We start from the raw sequence: 7,487 nt of genomic DNA, 5'->3' as shown, positions 1-7,487 counted from the left end.
TTTTTTTGGCACCATTTACCTCACACTTTGGGGATGGTAGAGGGTGGTAGAAAGGAGCAGATTACCTGATTCAGCAAGGCTGTCTGTGAACCACATTCTGATTGGGCAGTGTCTATTTGTCAAATACCTCACAGCAATCCTGGTCCCTAGCATTGAACTTGTGCTATGGCAAAACAGCCATTGCATTCTCTAAACAATTTGAACATGTCTCTGAAAATCCTTTTTGTAGCAGAGAAAGGGAAATGAGTACTGGTAGAACATTAGTTGGTGGGGATGCTTCACTCCATATGACATATGAGATAATGACCCCCACCCCCATTTGCAGCTCTGAATCTGGAAAACAGCATGAGGAGATGTGCAGGCCTCCTTGTCTGCAATTGAAAAAGAGTACTATGTGGAGGCAGAGAGTCAGAATGGATTGTGGGAATAGGTAGGGGACAGTTTCCATAGCAACTCTAGAGCTAAGGCTTTTAACTGGCATAGGGTCTCAGAGTAAGGTTCAGTAGCAGTTAACCAGAGGCTCTGCTTTCATCAAGTCTAACACAGGATAGACAATAGATCTGAATGGTACAGGAAAGGATTGCACACTGATCAGATGGTATCAGGGCAGAAATTCAGGCCTGTAATCTCAGATCCTGCTAGAGTTGGGTTTTATTAATTATAGCTGTAAATATAGACTATGATAAACTAAAATCACCTATGTGTGCTGGATGAGTACTCAGCAGGACCTTTGTCAAAGGCAGACAATGTCAGAAAGGTTAGCTACAGGTTTTTCTTTCCCAGTCACTGGGTGATGATTCCATCATATTACCAGAAAATAGTTTTAAGTGTCAGATTGCACATACTGTTTATTCAGAGTGCTCTGAAAAGAAAATTGTATTCATATCTGTGTTCTAGAATTTTACAACTAAAGGCAGAAAATACAGATGCATATATATACAAAATATGGAAAGCTGTATAAAAAATTAAGAAAATACATATATAAATTACAAAGCATATTTTTACATAATAAGGGTTTTTAAAAATTTTTTTTAGTTGATGATAGATCTTTATTTAATTAATTAATTTATTTATATGTGATGCTGAGAATTGAAACCAGTGCCTCACACATGCCAGGCAAGTGCACTACCACAGAGCCCCAGCCCCAGCCCCTACATAATAGGTTTTTATATAATAGGTTTTCACCTATTACGTGTAAACATTTAGGAAGTGTACTGTGGCAGAAGCCTACTAGTAAAAGGATGTCATTCAAAGACCCATCCAGGGGGATTGTTAGGGATCTGCCAATATGCATGAATGTGAGGTACATACACAAGGTTGTACAAGGTGACTATGGAGTCTATTATAGTGTTTCATTTAACTGTCAGTCCCTGTATTGACCACGTAAGAGCTTTTGGGAACTCCCTCATTCTGTAACTTCTTCCACGGTCTTATCAAGCAAGATTAGCAGATATAGTAGTGGTACAACTAATGTTTTCAAACTGTTTGTGCTGAAGGAACTTTAAATTGTGTAATGGGTCTCTTAAGGGTGTATTACTGAAAAAGGTAGTTAGAAGAGGAAGGCAGTAGAATAAGCTCTTGCCTTGAGTGCACACTGATTTGGGCACACCACAAAAGATAGAATAAAATCTCAAATATTATGAAAGGTGTTATAGCTTTGGCTGTGTTTGAACCAGTTAGGGAGTTCTCAGCCCCAGGCCTCTCTGAATTCATAAAATATGGTGGTGAATTATCCACTAAGTAAACTAAATATAATTTAGTTTAATATAATTTATAATTAATTTATAATTTTTCTGAAAATAACTTCATATTTTGTATTAAAAATAAAATATTGAAATTGCCAAATGAGAAAAATCAGACTTTTGTGGCAATTAATCACACTCATCTTGAGGTATGTGTATGCATGGGAAAGGGAAAACATCATAATCTTTAAAAAAATTTTTTTTTTCAGTTGTTGATGGACCTTTATTTTATTTACTTTTATATGTGCTGAGAATCCAAACCAGTGCCTCACACATGCTAGGCAAGCACTCTACCACTGTGCTATAATCCCAGCCTGAAAACATCATAATCTTTTTAGTGTTTAAAATCTTCATGAGATTTCAACGAGCTTTGGTAATTCATAAAGAAAAGATGCTGGTTTCTCTTCTAGCCTGATGAATGTCATTAGTTTTTCCTGGGGATTTGAGCTCATTTGGCAGAATTCCAGCATGCTCTGCTAGATGGTATGGTCCTATCAACCAAAATATCCAAAGGGAGCCGCACGCAGCTCAGATTCCCACCCTGTACTCAGTTCTGCTTATGATGCCTTCTTCATACAGAGAGAAGCGTGTTGGATTACAAGATTGCTGTGTCAGAGGCTTATCCTTGACTTTTTGGGAAAATACTATGATTATAATGCATACCAGCAGTCATAAGGTCACCTTTTAGCATGAACAGCTCATTCATCTATAAAGGACAGATGTAAAACAACCTCCAAAAAGACTCTGAGTACAATAATCTCTAGAAAGATTGAAATGGAGGAGAAATGCTGCAATTATTACTATGTGTGCTCCAAAGAGGAGGCCCATAATAAATATTTATTGAGTAATTTTCTTAATTATTATTTATTCACACTAAGTAAATGGGTAGGACAAAGGCATTGAATTTACCTTCCATCTACAGAGCATTGTGAAGGACAATGAAGAAATTTCCTTTTTATCCTGTTGCCCCATGTTCTTTTATAAAGAAAGTTATCCTCAATGTGAATAAGAAACCTTTATGGATACTGTCTTCCTTTATTACTTCCATTAGCCTGTGGTCTCTGGCACCATCCTTTACTTTAGTGTGAGCAAAGCTATCTCTTATTGTGGGGGACTCTCAAACCTAAGTGTATGGTATTACTCAATTTTGAGATCATGACTGTGTGAATCAAATTTTGCATTATTAAGGGAATACTCTCTGTGTGTTTCATTTGCTGGCATACAGTGAGTACTCAAACAGTTTTGAATAAATTATGGACATTGTGCTAACCGTATTTAAGAGGTTGTTCCATTTATTTCCCAAAAAAAAAAAAAAAACCCCTATAAGGTAGTACTATCATTATAATTGTATAGATTGGGAGAATAAAGCAACTTTAATAGAGAAGGTAAGCAACTTGCCTAAGTTCATGTAGTTGGCAAGGAAGTCAGTTTAACAGAAGAAGCTGTGTTTAGTTAGGTCATATTCCTAATTATCTATGGAATGAAATGAAACCTTAGTTTACAAATAAAGTAAAGCATAAAGGTAAATGTAACTAAATACCTAGATGGGAATTAATCATTCAAGAAAAAAGGGATAGCCTAAACAGAAAGTACAGAATGAGGGAAAGATAAATGGCTTAGTTTGACTGAATGAAAGGGGTAATGCAGAATATATGCAGGAGGAAAGGTTGGAAAGGGAAGTTAAGGTGTATTATGAAGGATCTTCAAGAAAGAAATGAAGAGAAAGAAGAGGAAAAATATTTGTGATTTTGTGGTATTGTAAAGTCCTCAAGGTAGTAGTATGCTTTGCATATTCAAAAAATACAAGGGACCTAATGTGACTCCAGCAGAAAAGTGAGAGAAAGAAGAATAGGAGATAATAGGAGCCAGATCACATGTTAGCCAGGAGCAGTGCTTCACACTTGTAATCCCAGTGATTTAGGAGGATGAGGCAGGATAATCATAAATTTCAGGCCCCCCGGACAACTTTTTTTTTTTTAGATGTTGATGGACCTTTATTTTATTCATTTATTTATATGTAGTGCTGAAAATTGAATCCAGTGTCTCACACATGCTAGGCATGCACTCTACCACTAAGCCACGATCCCAGCCCTCAGCCTGGACAACTTAACAAGACCCTGTCGATCCTCAGCACCACATAAAGATAAATAAATAAAATAAAGGTATTGTGTTTAGCTACAACTAAAAAATAAATACTATTTTTTTTTTGGTAAATAAAATGAAAAGACCCTGTCTCAAAGGGAATTATAATGCACCAATAAAACAATCAAAAAGGGCTGGGGTTTTAGGTCAATGTAGAGAGTGCCCTGGATACTGTCCTCATTACCAACAAAATCAAACCAAACAACACACACACAAAACTCCTATGAAGATTTTATTTTTTTTTTTTTGGCCATGCTAAGGTTTGGGTCCAGGGGCTCACAAATGCCACACAAGTGCTCTACCACTGAGCTACATCCCTGGCCCCATCACTTGATTATACTCTCCATAGGCAGATATCAGTGGTACATGTTTATGGTTGCCACAAGTACACACTGCATGAATAAGTTTATATCAAATTCTAGAATGGGCAAAATTAATCTACAGTGACAGGAAACAAATAAGTGGTTGCCTAGGGCTGGTTATTGATTTCAAAGGGTACAAAGGAATATTTTGGGGTAATGAAAATGTTCTGTATTTGATTGGGGTGGCAGCATCAGACAAGGCACACACACTATACATTTGTCAAACTCAATCAAACTCTATATTTAAAATGGACGCATTTTGAGCGCTCAGCAGTAGAGTGCTCGCCTAGCACATGTGAGGAGGCCCTGGGTTCAATCCTCAGCACCACATAAAAATAAATAAAGATATTAAAAATAAGACTTGTTGATGAACATATGTAATTGCTTTATCATAAAACAAATCAACCTAAATATCCAGCAATAGAACTGATAAAAACAAATTGTATTATATGTACACAATAGAATACAACTGAGCAATAAAAAAGAGTGAACTACTGATATATGGCAACAACATGCAAAATGTTATAATAGAACTGGGCGCAGTGACTCACTGCTGTGATATCAGCTACTTGGAAAGGTGAGGCAGGATGATTCCAAGTACCAAGCCAGCCTGGGAAATTTATGGAGTCCCTGTCTCAAAAAAAAAAAAAAAAAAAAAGAAGGTTAGGAATGTAGCTCAGTGGTAAAGTACCCCAAGTTCCATCCTCAGAAGAAAAAAAAATTTTTTTGTGGTACATTAAAGAAACTGGCCGCCAAAAACTACACATTGTTACAATTCCATTTATATAGAGAATTTATTGTAGAGAATGGGGATGTAGCTCAGTGGTGGAGTGCTTGCCTAGCATTTGTGAGGCCCTAGGTTTAATTTCTAGCATTATAAAAATTAAAATAACAATAAAATAGAGTAACTTCTCTTTTAAAATTTTTTTTTCAGTTGTTGATAGACCTTTATTTATTCATACACAGTGTTGAGAATCTGCTGAGAATCGAACCCAGTGCCTCATACATGCTAGGCAAGTGCGCTACCACTCAGCCCCAGCCCCAGCCCCTGCGCCAGTAACTTCCCCCTTTTTTTTTTCCCTCCAGTACTGGGGATCAAACCAGGGTCTTGTGCATGATAGACAAACTCTTTACCTCTGAGCTACATCCCCAGCCCTTAACTGTACTCTGTGTGTGTGTGTGTGCGCGCGCGCGTGTGCGTGTGTGGTACTAGAGACTGAACTCAGGGGTGCTCTACCACTGATCTACATCTGTAGCCCTTTGCTAGTTTTTATTTTGAGATAGGATCTTGTGAAGACTGGCTTTGAACTTGCAATCCTCCTGACTCAGCCTCCTGGGTTTTGCCCAACTTAACTGTACTCCCTCCACTTCATTCCTTCCTTTCCCTTTCTTTCTTTCCCTTTCTCCACCCCCCCTCTCCCATACACACACACACACACACACACACACACACACACACACACTTTCTCTCTTCCTTTCTCTTTCTTTCGAGGTACTGGATGAACCCAGGACCTTATTCATGCTAGGCAAGTGTCCTACTACTGAGCTATATCCCCAGCCTAACTCTAATTTTTAAAATATTTTTTACTTATAGATGGACACAATACCTTTATTTATCTTTATGTGGTGCTGAGGATTGAGCTCCAGGCCCCACACATGCTAGGCAAGCATTCTACCACTGAGCCAAAACCCCAGCCCACTAATTTTTAATGAGAATATGCTCTAAGGAAAAAATCAACTACAAAGAAATGTTAAACTGCTTTCATTGGTTATCTCATTTTATACACACACACACACACACACACACACACATACACACACAGACACACATACACACACACACACACACACCCTGGAGCTAATATACATGTAGTAAACCAAAGCAAAAAAAAAATTACATTAATGTTATCAGGAACCAAGACATTGATCATAAGAGAAAAAGCTACAAATATAAAATCAAAGAAGCAGAGTAAAATTCCTGAAATCCCAAAATTTAATTGAAGAAACTAAACAATGACCAATCTAGTAGCAGTCAGTGAGCATTCTAACCATCCAGATTGGGATACCTAAATTCCACTTTCTACTAAAATGAACTGACATGCTTTAGAGAAACATTTGATTCTAGATATGGGGCAGAAATTATCCAAATTAAACATCTATCTTTTTTACACCAGAAAGCAAAGAAGCCATCAAAGACTACTAGAATCACATCAAAAGGGCTCTGGAGCTAACCTGAAGGGATGCCCCCAAAGATGGGACAATATACATTTCAAAATGAATAACTGCAGTAACTGTAATAACAATGAACAATAACATATCATATTTGAATCAAAGCATATCAAATATGTTAAAATTCATGGGCGCATTATTATTCTAAAAAAATCATTGGTTGTCTTTGGAGTATGCTACATTACCTGTCATATTTTTGAAAACTAGTAAATAAAGGGAATAAATCAAGCATTTATCACAACTTTCCTTAGGTAATCAAGTACTTGATGAGGAGAAAATTTTTTTTTTATAGAAATCCAGCTAATAAGTGAAACTATATGTGAAAATTAGAATATCAACATTTCGTTGCCCCTCCCATGAAAATGTGGCAACATTTGAACCTACTAATCAATTTTAACAAAATGGAAATATATTCAATCAAATGTTAATTATGTGCCTCCTATTGGGTTGAAATAGAAGGTATAGCTGGGCATGGTGGCGCATGCCTGTGATTTCAGTGGCTCAGGAGGCTAAGGCAGGAGGATTGAACCTCCAGCCTCAGCAATTTGGTGAAGCCCTAAGCAACTTAGTGAGATCCTGTCTCAAAAATAAAAAAGAGCTGGGGATGTGTTTCAGTGGTAAAGCACCCCTGGTTTCAATCCCTGGTACCAAAAAAAAAAAAAAAAAGTGTAAGATACCACTTATGATGTATTCTCTTTTTTTTTTTCATATTGTAGAGTGGATATATTTTATCACATAAGTATGCTTTTATTTTGTTATTTTTAGTTATACATGACAGTAGAATGTATTTTGACACATCATACATACATGGAGTATAACTTCCCATTCTTGCAGTTGTACATGATGTGGAGTTACACTGGTTGTGTATTCGTATATGAACATAGGAAAATTATGTCTTATTCATTCTACTGTCTTTTATGATGTATTCTTGCCAAAAAAAGGAAGATGAATCTAAACAAGTTTTTATATCCAACTCCCTACAATTTTAATAATTCTCCACTTAGGTATTAGA

The sequence above is a fragment of the Callospermophilus lateralis genome, chromosome 3, assembly GCF_048772815.1.
Source record: "Callospermophilus lateralis isolate mCalLat2 chromosome 3, mCalLat2.hap1, whole genome shotgun sequence".
NCBI lineage: Eukaryota > Metazoa > Chordata > Mammalia > Rodentia > Sciuridae > Callospermophilus > Callospermophilus lateralis.
Note: the sequence above shows the minus strand (reverse complement) of the source record.